This window comes from Pteropus vampyrus, unplaced genomic scaffold (genome assembly GCF_000151845.1).
Source record: "Pteropus vampyrus isolate Shadow unplaced genomic scaffold, Pvam_2.0 Scaffold68, whole genome shotgun sequence".
NCBI classification, from domain to species: Eukaryota; Metazoa; Chordata; class Mammalia; order Chiroptera; family Pteropodidae; genus Pteropus; species Pteropus vampyrus.
Genome location: NW_011888849.1, coordinates 6869422 through 6886349, shown reverse-complemented (window position 1 = coordinate 6886349; position 16928 = coordinate 6869422). Strand labels below are relative to the sequence as shown.

General features: G+C 34.8%; 1 protein-coding gene and 1 pseudogene across 1 annotated transcript in view; one reads left to right on the top strand and one right to left on the bottom strand.

Annotated features, from left to right (window-relative positions):
• PRKG1 (protein kinase, cGMP-dependent, type I) overlaps nucleotides 1–16928 on the bottom strand; it is a 1084330-nt gene that overhangs the window by 313711 nt on the left and 753691 nt on the right. The gene's annotated exons all lie outside the window — the stretch shown is intronic.
• Nucleotides 12999–13606, top strand: LOC105293121 (annotated as a pseudogene).

Sequence of the window (16928 nt, the reverse complement as noted above, 5' to 3'; positions counted from 1 at the left end):
TTACTGTAGCAGAACTTAAAGTCTCTCTTTACAAATACAGGGTGATTGGAGTTAGTTAACTAACATAAGGTAACTGATAATTCTCAATAGATTTCAAAAGTGTAAAGCTAAAATGTCAAAAAAGAATTTACCAAAAAGAATTTTCAAAACGCAAAACTCGATGGGTGTTTATAGAGTTGTTTCTTAATGCACATTGTGCTTTGGTTGACACAATCTGAAATAGCCTGGAATGATGGGGTGACTGAGGGAAAGTTTGTGTGAGTATGAGTGTGAGTGTGTGAGTGAGAGTATGTGTGTGTGCATTTGCTTTTTTCTTAAGAATGATTACTTTCTTATCTGATTTAGGGACCTGAGTGATTGTTTTCTGAATCATATCAGCAAAGCTTTTCTATTTCAATTTTTATGTGATTCTATTCCTGTATCTCAGGAAGGTGCATTTTTCAGTAGTCTCTTGTTTTTTGTTTTGTTTTGTTCTGTTTTGTTTTGTTTTGTTTAACTCTTGTGTGGGCATATGTAGACACATAAGTATCCTGCTCACTAAAAATAAAAAGTTTGTAACTCTTTAAAACAGAAATCCAAATAATGTTCTTGAACATTTTTAAAGATGACACAACGACTCAGTATTAGCTGTTTGTGTAATGTCATTCTAAAGCTCCTGTTTAGAAATTGCGATTCTGGGAAATCTATTGCTGTACTGACAGCAATGTGAAATATTATTGTTGTTATTGTTAAAGCAGATAAATATTATTAAGCAGTTAAACGTTTATGCCAGATACATTCTTATTTCTCATAATAACTCTTTAACATCAGAATTATCATTATCTATTATAGAAAACCTAAGGTGCTCAAAGGTTATGTAACTTGTTCAATGTCACACTAAATGTAAATAGTAGAAATAGAATTTAAACTCAGGCAGGCTTGTTCTGGAGGGTTTTAGTTTCAGCTTAGAGAGTTACACATTGTGATCTTGTGTGCCTCATTTTTTTATCTGAAAAAGGAATAATTTGTGCCTTATCTATATCACAGCTTTTCTGAATGGCTCAATATCAGAATAATGATCAAAGTGTTTAAAAAATTAGTGGGTATTCAATTCATATTGAAATACATACTGAAGATTTATTTCCTTCAAACTGCACACTATTAATGTTTTCAAAAACCCGAATGTTTTATTAAATTTAAGAACAAGAGTTAGGTGATTTTATATAAACGTCTTGATTTTTCAGCTCTTAAAACAGCAGAACAGATGCAATGCTAGCCCTTCATTCCTGCACAGTAAGAACTGGCCAGAGCAGAAGAGCAGCTGCCTGTCTGAGACTAGGCATGTGCTCAGCATTCTGCCACAGCTCTGCTAACTTCAACCACTTACACTCAGAAGTACCTGTCTTTGCTTCCCCTTTCAGTAAAGTATGAAACACTGGATCAACGAAAGATGGAATTGTGTTAGGAGGCACCATCCTGGTCCAGGCACATCAATTTACATCTGTGCTTTATAAATATGACCACCATCTTACTAGAACTACAACTCAAACCCTTTGGATAATATCTGTTAGTCTAGACTGGAGCTTTAAAAAAAAGAAAAGAAAAGAAAAAGAAAGAGAAAAAGGAAGAAAGAAAATAGGCATGTTGACCTGACACAAATTCTGACAAGAATGTCAACTGTTTCAGAAAAACACTTCAGGCACTGACTGTGAAAACAATATGATTTCTTCTCTTTGCTTCTGAGCAAACCTGACCACCTTTCCTAGTACAAAGGAAGTATCATTGTTAAATTCATCAGCAGTAGTCAATAGAGGTACTTAAAAGCTTCTTACTGAAAAAGAAATTTTAAAGCAATAGAAAAGTTCCTGCAATTCAATCTTTCATAAGCAGCTGACATTACCACCTTTAGAACTGCCCTGGCCACATGCCCTATTATAGTCCCCACGGGGGCTAGACCTTGTGAAAGGGATACACATAAGCTAAAAACTGGTCTCCAGTAAAGTATCTCATCTGTCTGTCCACTAAGAGGTCAAGGCATTTTACCATTAAAATGAAAAGTCTGGTCTTAGGTCTACAACAGACCTAGATCCAAATCTTCCATGTGTCACTTTCTCAGGGAGCTGTTCTTGGCCTAGCGTCTTTATAAAACAGCCGTAATACTGCTCATTTTATAAAGTTGTCTAAGGATTCAATGAATGAACCTAAATAAAGCCCTTGATGTCTAACACATAATGAATATTTAATAAAAGGTTCTATGGTTATTATTAAAGGACAGTAATTTGGGTCAATAGTGAGCTATTTCCTTAAATATTGCTCTTTTATTGCTTTCTCAGATACTATAGTATATTCCGAGCATTTTTAGGATTATAGAAACAATTTCATTGAAGTGAGTTAAAGAACAACATTACCCTCAATTAAAAAAAAATTAACATCAAACCAACTCAGGAAAGAGAAAATGGTATTTAATATTTTAAATGAGAAAAATTTTGAGGTGAGAAATGTAACAGAGTATAAGTAAATTATAATGCTACATTAACAAAAATTATCCTCTCTAATGAGGAGCACTCAGGTTAAATTTCTATATTACTCGGCAGAGAAAATTGCTTTCTACAGAGAAAAATTGAAAATAATACTAGTATTTTCAAACAAATCAACTATGTGTGGTAGCAATATTTCTTCCTTTTTTAATACAAAGTTTGAAGACAGAACCTATAGATCATTCGGATTGAAAATTTGAATGAGATAATCTTATAAATACTTAAGTAAGAAAAATTCTAACAGTATATTTTATGTATGTGAATTTTGCTATTTCATTACCACCCTTCTTGTAAGCATTTATTTATTGTGGTTGATCACATAACCGAATGAAATATGCAAAATATATTCCTTGATTCTTTCCAAAGCTCTACATTGATGAATATTATTTTCTATTGAATTAACCTACCCTAATATAACTGAAAGTCATTTCTTTCTTATAGGAAATAATGCAAACACTCTTAACTAAGTCGAGTTTCATTAGCTGATATCAAGGAAACTATATATTTATCACATCAAATCTAGCTTCATCATTTATAACTTGAAAGGTTGACCTAGGTCACTTCCAGGGCCCCTCCCATTTCTAACATTGTACTCATTATCATCCTATGACTTTCCTATTATAGAGGTTATTGTAATTTTGAGACATTCATTGGATCCCTGGTTCGTCGGTTTTCAGGTAATAGAATTATATAACAATTAGTTCTATGTCAGACAGATGCACTAGAATTATATAACAATTAGTTCTATGTCAGACAGATGCGCTAGAGACACCAAGAATGGAATATTCAGATCCATAATAGGCCAGTGAACGTCACAGAATGGAAACCTACTTCAAAGCCACAATACTCCTTTAGCACACAAATATATATTAATGTTAGGAAAGGAATAGAGAAAGATATCTGTAATAAGAGAAGTAGCTAGCTCTCTAAGGCTCACCATTCCTTCTGGCTAGGATAGGGAATGCGAGAATTATGGGAAGGAACTCCAAGATACTGTTAACATTTGCTAAGGCTAGCAACTCAGTAATATTTCTGTAACTATATGAAAACAACTAAGAGACGGCATTTTCCCCAAAATATCTAAAAACAAAAGTAAATTTAAACAGTATTTCCCCATTTTTAAATAAAACTCTCTTAAACGTTAAACAATCTCATACTAGAAGACATTCTTTTAAATTAAATAAATTTTGATACAAAAAAACTAACTATATTTTTTTATGGCATCACACACTCATCATGAGCCACCAGTGAAGCCACTTTGTTTATAACATATTTTGCAAGCACATATAACCAATATTAAGATGCAGAAATGCATCATTGCTTCCATACCAAAAATGGTGAATTCCAACTTCACTGTAGAAAATTTGGGTAATCTAAAAATAAATTTAGGAAGTATACAAAAATGTCATCCAAAAGATGACCAGACACAAAAATCCTTACTCTGAGAAAACAGTTGCTGAGGCAGGGAGGTAGAACACCCAGCTGGTGCTCATAGGGCACCTCTCCTGAGCCCCAGAGTGCACCCACTCCACACAATGAGCATGAACTCTGGGACTCTAGAGATGCTGGCACCTAGGACCACATCACTTCCTTCTCTTCCAGTACTCCTGCTGCTATGTTGCAGTAATCAAAATTTCCCACAACTCCTTTCCACTCAAGCCCACTTTATTATAAGAAGCCCCATGTCTAGACCAGCAGTTCCCACAGCCTGTGTCATGGTGTTCTGTAGAATGTTGATAGGTAAAAAGTGAAAATTACATGCCCTAAAAACAACCCTGGATCAAGTATGGGAAATAATGAAACAATTCTTGTTAGGTTTCAATATTGTAGCATCCCCTAGGAGGAAGTCATATAATGGCTATTTATTTCTCATTAGCATATGCATATTTTATTTGGGAAATAGTTTTCGAGACTCTAATTTGTTCTGTTTCCACACTTATAATCAGAATTCAGATCTCATCCAGGTAATGCTGGGAAATACTATATATAGGTGGGGTAGAAAGAGATCCTTTCTTTTCAATATATTTCTAGTTAGGAACAAATTAATATAATATTATGCCTGAGGGCTTTGCCTTATGGTTATTGATAAGGACCACTCCTAATCCATTGATAAATGTTTAGCAATTGGTAAGTGAGCCACATCTGATTAATCAAAATTTAAATAAGTAAAATGGAAAATTAATTAGTTTCAGTCTTCTCTCTTTGGCCCTTTTGATTTATAAATTACAATTACAACTATGTTATTATTATTTTTATCTGGTTTTGCATATATTTATCACTGGGTTAGGCATGCACAGTTTAATTACTCCCCTTGAATATCAAATTAGAGCAATTAAAAGATGAATTATCGAGGGCACTACTCCTTCTCTGTAATTTTAAAAGAGTGGATCGAGTAAGTTAATAGTGAAGTATACATTTCAAACAGCTGCTCAAAACTGTGCAGGCTACTTTTAAGAAAGACTTACTATTTAAAAAATGTTAAAACCAGCCTTCTTATTTTGAGTCAAATGGTAATGATGCTGGAGTTATCTCTGGGTATTGTCAAATGGTGATACAAGCTGTTTGCAAATTTTGTGGCAGAGTCATGTTTGAGGGGATAAGATCCACAATGCATAACCTAAAATGCATTGGCACAAATTCAAGGACCCTTTAAATTAGTTAAAAAAAAAAAAAAAAAAAGAATAAAAGCAAGGGGCCCTCTCTAGAATTATTTTAACTGGTGATTCCAAAGCATCAACCCATTAAATAGCCACAGTGTCCTCCTTTTTTTAATAGCTACTTTGTTCTAACAAATAGCTTCTTTTCTAGAGCGGGGAATGGTAATTAGGATTTCATAGTTTGGTACAGCCAGTATTAGCATCAATGGCGTTCTGTGTTGACAATTAATAGCAGTAGCCATAATGATGACAGAAAACGATAATAGTTCTAATTACTGATATTCATCTTAGGATAGTGAGCAGCTGTTAAAACATCTCTTTAGAAGTGAGAGTTCAGTCACATATCTTTTTTGCCAAATAGGGAAAGCTTTAATGACAATTAGGAAGGAAGATTACACATTCAAATGTCAGTCAGAGTGCACCATAATCGTTTTTATTAACTTTTTTCTTCCCCACCTTAAGCTTTCTGGCCCTTACACTTTTTAAAAAGCTGACACCGAAAGTGATGCCGAAAGCCCCAGGAGGCCTCCTGGTTTCACTTAAAACAACCCTTTTCAGTTCAATAAGGGAAATTTCTCATCTGTTTGCACTTGATGAATGAGACCTGTTTCAGGTACTCATGTGCTTAGAAAGCCACTGTCTAATAGTAGTTGTCTTAAGGTACATGATATAAGGAACAGAGAAGCTTTCAGAAAATTGAAGCCTGGTCCATTGCATCAAAATCAGCTGCAAACACCTTTAGCAAATGACAACTTTTTGGCAAGTAAGTCATCATTTCACTTATGAAATGAAGAAGTTGGAATTGGTCCATGCTTCCTAAATTCTCCAGACCATGTAAATGACCCAGGATGTTAGGGGAGAAATGGAGTGTGGCTATGGTTTCCAAATGCAGAATCGGGACCTCCAGTTCAGGGATATACAATGAGATCAGGGTTAAAATATGAGAAACTGTTTCCAGGACCCTGGACAGCAGGAGGTAGAAGAGTGTTCAGGACCACCTGGGCACTGACTCTGCTTCCTGCCATGTTAAGGATGGGGCTTTGCTGACACTTTATTTGGTTCACAAACCAGAAAAGCACGATACCTGTCATCATTCCCTTAAATTAAGCATTGTGAAATTTTTTCTCTAAAAGCCCACATAGTGAATATTCCAGACTTTTGGGCCACGTGGTCTCTGTTGTGACTACTTAGCTTTTACTACAGCAGTCTTAGACAATAAGTAAAGAAATGAGTGTAGCTGTCTTCCAGTATACCTTATATTTGAATTTTATATAATTTTTCACATGGCATGGAGTGTTTTTCCTTTTCTGATTCTTTTTTCGACATTTAAAAATACAAAAACTAGTCTTAGTTCACAGGCCATACACATATAGGTAGCAGAAAGTTTGCTGATCTCTGCCTTAAATGAAAATGACAAAATTTTAAAAGAACATCTTCTCATATGATAATAGAAGCCAGATAGTAAAAAGATAGGAAGGGAACCAAGTGTCACTTTTTTTCAATCCTAGTAGGTTCCTATCTGTCTCAAGTGTCACCAGCAGCATGTATCCATTGGAAGAGAAGGCATGGGATAAACTGCAGAGATAGACTGTGTCTGCTCTTGCTGGGTTTAGTCACCCCATTTCCATAAAGTTTTGTTTCCTTAACTAAATAAATTGGGAATCTAGGGCATGTGAATGAGCGTGTATGTGTGTGCATGTGGGCATGCGTGTGTGTACAAATGTGTATGTATGCGTGTATATGTATGTGTGTATATTGTCTCTGCTGCCAATCTGTAATCTGACCTGCAATGATACATTTGCTACTTAAAATGTAAGTTTCCAGGCTCCTCCCTTAGATATATTTCAGTAGTTCTGAGGTGATACCTAGAAATGTATATTTTAAGCAACCACCCCAAGTGAGTTATATGATCTAGTCTACTTAAAAAACTAATGCTGGAATCGAGGTCTATCACAGATTGAAAGTTCATGGTGCAGTTAGGGTCTAACTTTCTTTAGGCCTGCAAGAATGACCTTTTCCTTTTTATACATATAAAATGAGTTTTCTATAGTGATATCATCAGGTAAAACTACATACCAGTCTTAATACTAAAAGGTGAGGTGAGATTGTTGACCATGAGGTCCTGGAAGCAAGCGAAGCTTCTAAAAGTGATACTCAGTGGAAGACAAATAAATAAAACACCAACTATGCTAGGCAAGAAATGTTCAGAGAAAATAGGCCCTAAGCAATCAGTATATGGTGAACTGATAAGACCACAAGCAGGCAAGACAGAAGAATAGTTTTGCTGGTGGCTGGTGCTTTGCAAACATTGTGGCAATTCTGAACCATAGGGAAACTCAGTAGCATACAAAGTAAACCCATAGTAATCAGGGATGAGAAGGCTCTGTCTGAGCAAAGAGGTTGGGCAGGCCACACATCTTTGACAGCTTTGTTCTAAACAACGGTGACAGCTGTGAATCAAAGGGCAGCCTTTCTTGGAATAAACTCTTCAACAGCATCTCTTGGCACAAATAGCAATCCCCATCATAAGCACCATCTTTGAATACAAAAGACAAAACTGGCTGTATCAATTCTGCTATGGGTCAAACATCTAAAGAGGCTATCATCCCCTTCATTAGATTTTCTATTGCCAAACTTACACTCTTTGAGCTTAATTTTTGCTATTTTCCTTTAGGTTCCTCACTGTACCCTCTTGTCACAAGTTCCCTGGACCAGCTTTTCAATCGTACTTCATGTCAGTGTCATTCTGTAATTCTGATTGCTGCAGATATCTGACCCATAGTAATTCCTTTCCTAAATCTTTTATTTTGCACAGAAATACTTTTAATATACTCAGAGAGATGTACTGACTTTTGTGATGCTCATTATATAATGTTAAATTATTATAAGACAATTTTTGATAGAATGAATAATAACAATAGCTAATAATATATTCTCACTTTGTGCCATTCATTGTACTAAGTGGTTTATATGGGTATTACACTTAATATTAAAAAATAGCAGTTTTGAGTCTAACATGTAAAGAGCTTAGAAATCATTGCTCTCATCCCCATGAGTAAAAAGCTGAACTAAAAATCAGTATCTTTTCTTAGACCTATCAAAAAAGTGAAGCCACAGGGCAAACTGCTGCCCTAAAAACTGGAGAGATAGACAGGGAGAGTCAGAGATTCATAGGTTACCTACGGGCAGCCAAAGCCCCCGGCTAGAGCTAATATGGTTGGGAACACTTTAAACTATCGTAGGTGCATTGCTAGAGGATCAAGGTGGACTAGCTTGAGAGGTAAAAACTCCTAGGAGTTCAGTCTTAGAGGGGCTCTCTGCATTTTCATGGGTTTTAGAAAAATAGGGTTTAGACAGAAAAATTCCCTATGCTTTTCTCAGGGAAAGAGGAAAAGTAATCATTTAGAACTATACTCAGAGCTCTCTGTTCTCTTTAACAAGGTCTGCCCTCGAAGGAAACTATTTTGCTAGAGCCTAAAGGTGCTTTTTTCTTTTTTTTTTTTTTACCCAAAAATGAACCAACCCGAGTTAAAAAAAAAAAAAAAATACTCAACTCCAGTTCTCTCTATCCTTGGATATAGGGAAAGGGACATACCTAGCTTGGGCTCATTAAAAGACCGAGATCTAATCATAGGACTATAGAATAAATCCCCTCCCCTTCATGCCTTACCACCTGTGATGGCTAATTTTATCTGTTAACCTGACTAGATCACAGAGTTCCCAGATATTTGGCTAAACATTATTTCGGGGTATAACAGCAACAGTGTTTCTGGATGAAATTAGCATTTGAATCAGTGGATTCAGTAAAGCAGTTTGTCCTCCCCAATGTGGGTAGGTATTATCCATCTGTTGAACAGGGCCTGAATAAGACAAAAATGCAGAGGAATGAAGAATTTGGCCCTTCTTGCCTTATTGCTTAAGCTGGGACATCAATCTTCTCCTGCTCTCAGAACTCCTGGTTCTCAGGCCTTGAGACCCAGACTGAAATCTATACCATTGGCTCCTCTGGTCCTCTGATCTTCATATTTGGACTGAATTACACCATTGGCTTTCCTGTATCTCCATCTTATGAACAGCAGGTTATGGGATGTCTCATCCTTCAAAATTGCATAAGCCAATTCCACGTGGATATGTAGTGCCCCTGTATAATAATAAGGGATTACAGCTAAAAGACTATAAGTCTCAGAACCTATGTAAGGAGTTTCCAGATCAACCCAAAGAAAACGGAATAGAAGAAAACAAGGACACCAGGGGGAATTTGAATCTTTGACACCAGTGCTACAGTAAGCACATTCTAACTCGTATCCAAATAAACATAAAACTTCCCACTAAAAGCCTATCTATCTTGGTTCCTTTTAATACATCACAACTAGCTTTCAACAAAAATATCACAAGGCATGCAAAAAGAGAAAAAAAAAAAAAACAACAACACACAATTTGAAGAGACAAAGCAAGCCTACAAACCAAAATCAGATATGGCAGAAACTTTGGAATCACTAGACAGGGAATTTAAAATAACTATAAATAATATGCTAAGGGTCCTAATGGTAAAAGTGGACAACATACTAGAATGAATGGGTAATGTAAGCAGAGAGATGAAAAGGTCAAGAAAAATTCAAAAGGCAACACTAGAAAAGACATGAAGAGAAACTTGCAAAAACAAAATGCAAAGAGAAAAAAGAATGAAAAAACAGGGCAGAATATCTAAAAACTGAAGGACAATTACAAACGTTATAACATGTGCAATGGGACTACCAGAGATGAAAGGAATACAAGTAATATTTGAAGTGAAAATGTCTGAGAATTTTTCAAAATTAATGACAGACACAAGTACAGATCCAGGAACCTCAAAGAATATCAAGTAGGATAAATACCAAAGTAGGCATATCATATTCAAACTGCTAGAAAACAAAGACAAAAACTTGAAAGAAAGCAGAGGAATAAAAATAGTTTATCTACAGAGCAACAGGATAAGAATTACATTAAACTTCTCAGAAATCACATAAGCAAGAAAAAAATGGAGTGAAATATTTAAAATGTTGAAAGGAAAAAACATCATCTTAAAATTTTGTATATAGTGAAAGTATCCTTCAAAATGAAGGAGAAATAGATTTCCTCTGCAAAATAATAATAACAATAATAATAATAATAATAATAGAAAAAAAGAAAAAAAGAATTTGCCACCAGCAGATCTGCCTTGCCAGAAATGTTAAAAATTTCTTCAGAGAAAAGAAAAACAATATAGATCAGAACTCATAGCTCCATAAAGGAAGAGTGTTAGAGATAAAATAATGATGGTAAAATAAGTTTTTTTCTTATTCTTAATTGATCCAACAGATATTTGGTTTAAAATAATAACAGTTACAATGCATAGATTATTATACCTTATGAATAACTGAAATGAATGATAGCATGATAAGGAGAAGATAATACTCTGTTATAAGTAACTTGTACTATCTGTGAAGTGATACAGTATTACTTGAAAGAAGACTTTGCATTAGTTGCAAATGTATATTGCATACTCAAGGGCAACCACTAAAAAAAAAAACATTTAAAAATATATGTAATTGATACGTTAAGAAAGGAGAGAAAATGAAATCATATAAAATATACGATTAAAACTGGAGTGGGCACAAAAAAAATGGAAGGAAGAGAAGAAAGAAGGAAGGAGGTAAGATGAGAGGAAGGGAAGAAAAAAAAAGAAAGAGGAAAAAACAAAGTCAATGAATTGAGAACAGTTACACATATGATAGATAGTAATTCAAATATACCAATAATCACTTTAAATGTGAATGGTCTAACTACATCAATTAAAAGAGAATGTTGAAGTAGATTTTTAAAAAAGACCCAATTATATGTTGTTTATAAGAAAGCTACTTCAAATATAAAGACCCAAATAAATTTAAAGTTTAAAATGATAGAAAATGATATATCATACTACCACTAATCAAAAGAAACCTGCAGTAGCTGTATTAATTTCAGATAAGTTGGATTTCAGAACAAGAAAAATTATCAGGAATAAAGAGGAGCATTACATTGGAGCAAAAAAAAAAAATAGTAATATTAGGTAATGTAATTCAGCAACACACGTAAAGAAGAACATAACATGACTAAACCAAGAAAGTAAGCTACATTTTATATCAATAGATTGCTAAAATTCAGCATATTTATAAGTTAAAAGGGAATTATAATTGTACACTGAGAAGTAAAAATGATATTTGATAATGATATTTGATATTTGATAAGATTCAACATTAATTTTTAACATAATAAAAATGATATTTGATATTTGATAAGATTCAACATTAATTTTTAACAGTTATTTTCACTAAACAAACATTTGTTCAACAATATTTATGAGATCTGCTATGTACTCTTCAATTAATAAAGTTTCCTCAATATAAGAAAAAAGAAGAGCATTATATAATGATAAAAGCATCAATTCTCCAAGAAGACATAATGATCCTTAATGTGTATGTGTGAAAATACATGAGGCAAACTGATAGAACTGCAAGGAGAAAGAGATAAATCTGTTACCATAATTGTAGACTTAATATCTTGGCATTAGTAATTGACAGATCGAGCACCTGAAATTCAGTAAGGATGCAGTTGAACTGAACAGCACTTTCAATCAACTGGATCAATTGACATTTAATAATTCATCCAACAACAATAAAATATATATAGTTTTTCTCAAGCTCACATTAAACATTCACTAAGATAGACCACATTCTGGGCCACAACCACACCTTTAAACAAATTCAAGAGAGTAGAAATAATACAAAATATGTGTTTATGCTGCAGTGGAATTAAAATAAACTAGAAATCAATAACAGGAAGATAGCTAAATATTCTGAAAAATGTAGAGATTAAACAACACACTTCTAAATTATATATGGCTCAAAGAAGAAGTCTTGAAAAAAGTTAAAAACTATTCTGATGTAAATGAAAATGAAAATACCTGTCAAAATTTCTGGGATGCAGCAGGAGCAGTGCTTAGACAAAAAATTTACAGCATTTAATGCTTGCATTAGAAAAGAAGATTTAAAAATCAATAATCTAATTTCTACCTTAGGAAACTAGAGAAAGAACAACAAATTAAATTCAATATAAATAGAAGAAAAGAAATAATAAAATTATAGCAGAAATCAATAAAATTGAAAACAGAAAATCAATAGAGAAAAATCAATGAAACTAAAAGCTGGTTCTTCAAAAAGATAAATAAAGCTAGGCTAACTAACAAAAAGAGAGAGAAGACACAAATTACCAATATCAGAAATGAATGATGGAATGTAACTACAGATCCGATAGACATTAAAGGGATAATAAGGGTATATGCTGAATAACTCTAAGCCCACAAATTCAATAACCTAAATGAAATAGACCAATTACTTGAAAGATATAATCTTCTAAAATTCACACAAGGAGAAATGAAAAATCTGAATAGGCCTATATATTTAATTTAATTTAATTTAATTTAATTTCTTTTAAAGAAATTAAATCAATAATTGATAACCTTCCAAAGCAAAAAGCATCAGGCCCAGATGGGTTCACTGGTGAACTCTACCAAACAGTCAGTGAAGAAATAATACCAACCCTATACAATCTGATCCATAAAATAGAAGCAGATGGTACACTTCCCAACTCACTCTATGAGGCCAGCATTGCCCTAATATCAAAACTAGACAAAGACTTTATGGCAAAGGGAAATTACCAACCAATATCTCTCATGCAAAAAACCATCAACAAAATATTAGCAAATGGAATTGAACAATGTGTATTTAAAATTATATACCATGACTGCTCTTTCCAGAAGAACCAAGCCATGGGCATCTCTTGGGACAATTGGCACAAGCACCGCAAGACCAGGGGCAAGAGAAAGCCCTGCCATAAGAAGGGAAAATATGAACAGAGACGCTTCACTGCCAACACAAAGATTGGCCCCCGCCGCAAACCCAATCTGGATCCATGGAGACAGCAAGAAGTTCCATGCCTTGAGGCTGGATGTGGGGAACTTCTGGGGCTCCAAGTGCTGTACACACAAAACAAGGATTATATTGTCTACAATGAGTGCATCCACCAATAAACTGCTCTGTACCAAGACCTAGTAAAGAACAGCATTGAATTCACGGACGGCACACCATACCCACAGTGGTACCAATGCCACTGCCCCGGGCCACAAGAAGAGGGCCAAGCTGACTCCTGAGGAGGAAGAGTTTTTAAACAAATATGATCAAAGAAAATTTAGAAGAAATGTGATGAAAGAGAAAAGAACTCCAAAATCAGCTGCCTTCCAGAGGAGCAGTTCCAGCAGGGCAAGCTCCTTGCTTGCATCGCTTCTAGACCAGGCCAGGGTGGTGGAGCAGATGGCTATGTGCTAAAGGGCAAGGAGCTGGAGTTTTGAGGAAAATCGAAGCCCAGAAAGGCAAATAAATCCTCCCCCCTCCCATCTTAGCTCATGTAATAAAGGTGTTTATTGTAAAAAATAAAATAAAATAAAATAAAATAAAATAATAAAATAAAATAATAAAATAAAATAAAATAATAAAATAAAATAAAATTAAATAAAATAAAATAAAATAAAATAAAATAATAAAATAAAATAATAAAATAAAATAAAATAATAAAATAAAATAAAATTAAAAATAAATAAAATAAAATAAAATAATAAAATGATATACCATGACCAAGTAAAATATATCTCAGTTGTAAGGCTTGTTCAACTTCAGAAATCAATTACTATAATCTACCAGATCGACAACCTAAAGAAGAAAAATAATATGATAGTATTAATAGATACAGAAAAGCGTTTCACAAAATACAACACTTATTCTTGATAAAAATTCTCAGTAACAGAGGAAGAGAAAAACCTACAGTTAAAAGCCTACTTATTGGTGAAAAACTACATGCTTTCCACTAAGAGGGAGAACAAAATAAAAATGTCCTCTCTTACCACTCCTGTTCAACATTGTACTGGAAGTCCTAGATAACGCATTAAGACAATGAAAAAAAAATAAGTATACAGATGGGGAAGAAAAAAAATAAAACTTTGGTCACAGACTACATGATTCTTTATGTAGAAAATTCAAGAGTCAACCAAAAACCTTTTAGAACTAATAAGTGATTATAGCAAGGTTGAAGGATTAATATACAAGTCAACTGATTTCTTATATACTGGAATGAACAACCAGAATTTGAAATTAAAAACACAATTATCAATTACATTAGCAAAACTACAAAGACAATAAAAGGGATGATGGGGGCACAGGATTTTTAGGGTAGTGAAATTATTCTGTATGATACTATAATGGTGACTACATAACATGATGCATTTTGCAAAATCCATAGACTGTATACAACACAAAAAGAGAACATGTAAATCATGGACTTTGGTTAAAAATGTTTCAAAGTTGGTACACTGATTATAAAAATGTACCATACCAATGTATGATTAATAGTAGGGAAAAACAGGGGTAGGAAGAAGGAATTATATGGAATGCTCTGTATTTCTTACTCAATTTTCCTGTGAATCTAAAATTACTTTTAAAAATAGTATATTAATAAGGAAAAATTGTGTTAAAAATTAAAAGAGTACAAGATATAGATACTGTTATATTTTTTAAAAAAGAAAACTGGGACTTAAGAAAGTTAAGTAACTCTTTCAAGGTCACATGGCTAGTACACTGTGGAAGCAGGATTAAACAGTGTTACAAAGACTCAAAACCAAGCGTTATAATCATATAGAGCTATAGAAATAGATATATAAAAGTGTGTGTACATATGATTTTTTTTTTTTTACAGTGGCAGGTAGATTATTATCCTCAGACTTGGACACACTGGGGACTCTCACTCATAGCGGGGGGTGAGGTGAGGTTAAAGATATAATCTGATGATTACTTATAGTACTATCACTGGTTCTGGCTGTGCTGGTTGAAGGGAAGACCAGGGCCAGGTTGGTTTTGTAGCTGTAAAGTCTGACTTTCCAGATGGTTGCATCTGCACAGGGAGCTGGGGAAAGGCAAGACTGGAAGGGCTGGATGCAGAACTTGGGGGTGCATGGGACAAGGAGGAATGAGTCACAGAAGTCAGATGGCTGGTTACCATCTTCTTTGTAAGGACACGCCACTGCTGGCTGGAGGAACCCTGTCTGGGTGGGCTAAAAGCGGTGGTACATTGCACAGGGCTGCGGCTGTGGCTGAGACAGGTGCTGAATTGTAAAAAACACTGCAGGCCTCTGAGCTGCTGACAAGGATTTCAGCCTGGCTGTGGGGGCCTACAGTGAGGTGGGGACCTAGCAGTCCCATAGGCACCATAGCAGTCCCATAGTTATATTGAAAAGTCAAAATCCTTTATTTACAATAGTTTACCTCTTTAAAATATTTGTCCAAAAGTTTGGCCTTTGTTACAACCCCCTGGGATGGTAAGGGAGAAGAGAAAGATAATAGAAGAAACATAAGCCTTATTCCTTTCCCCTATTTCCCAGCCCTTGGCTTCCACACCTTCTCTGTCTTCCACCTTGATTTTGGGTTCTTAGAAATGCTCTACCAGCAACCTCTAGAATATGTCATCAGGGAGTAGCCACGGACTCTTGTATTTCAGAATGCATGACCCCTCTCATTGACACATATGCATTTCAGCTGTGGCCATAGCCTCCAAACGTGACATCAAACAGTTGTGTTTCACTCACTGAGTCACTCACAGCATATATCTGTTGAAAATCTACTCAGACTATTCATTCAACAAATATTTATTGGTTATATGGTAAGTGTCAGGCATAATTCTTGTGCAAATCATTGTTCTGCTGGAAACAAAGAAGCTGAGACACATCCTACCCTTAAAGTACTTACAGAAAATTGAGAAATAGGCACATTCTAGGCACTACAGAAGCAAGAATATGGCTTTGAAGTACAGACTTTTCAAAGGAATTAAAGGAACAATGAACAAGAAGAGGATAAAGCAGAGTTAGGGTAAACTTAAAAAAAAATGACTTGGTCTTAAAAACATCTTTGGAAGAGGAGAGAGGAGACAGGTCTCAGTTCTACAATAATTAACGATTCCTGGAAATGTAAACTGAATTGTACGATGTCATACAAAGTGAAAAGTACTGACAGAATGATGTTACGCTGAAGATCTATTTACAAGACAAACCATTTTAACTTCATTAAAATAATAATTTTTAGGTTTAAGTAGTAAAAGAGAACAGTGGCTCTTTCCAGAGAGCTAAGAGGAGTTCACTTATAGCCTCTCATAATAATTAAGGGAACACATAGAACATGAAACACACAGAAGAATTCTCTCTCATACAGGCGCAAAATCACTAAGGCCTCGGCCGGTCACAGTTCCCTCCTCATTAATAATGACTGACATTTGGTGAACATTTATGCCTGAAATACTGCCTGCCCTGGTTCAGAGCCTTATCTACCAGGAAACAGTCCTATAGCCACTGCCCTAAGAAACTGCATGATTCCTTCTCTGCAAGGAGGTGGGAGGTCATCTTGCTGGGGACTTCCAGGGAGACCCGTAGCCAGAAGTCATGGGGTCATGGAAGACTTAAAGCCAAATGCCTGCATTACCCCCTGCTCCAAACTGTTCAATAACTCTATCAGAGACAAGCTTTGTATTTTGTGACTAAAACTGAAAGCCCAACTGGTTTTCTTATCTTTAGCTTCTTATTGGTGTGCTATAAACATAAGTAGGCTTCTCTACTTCATTGATTTATATCTGAGATGCATACTATATACAAGGCCCTGAACTA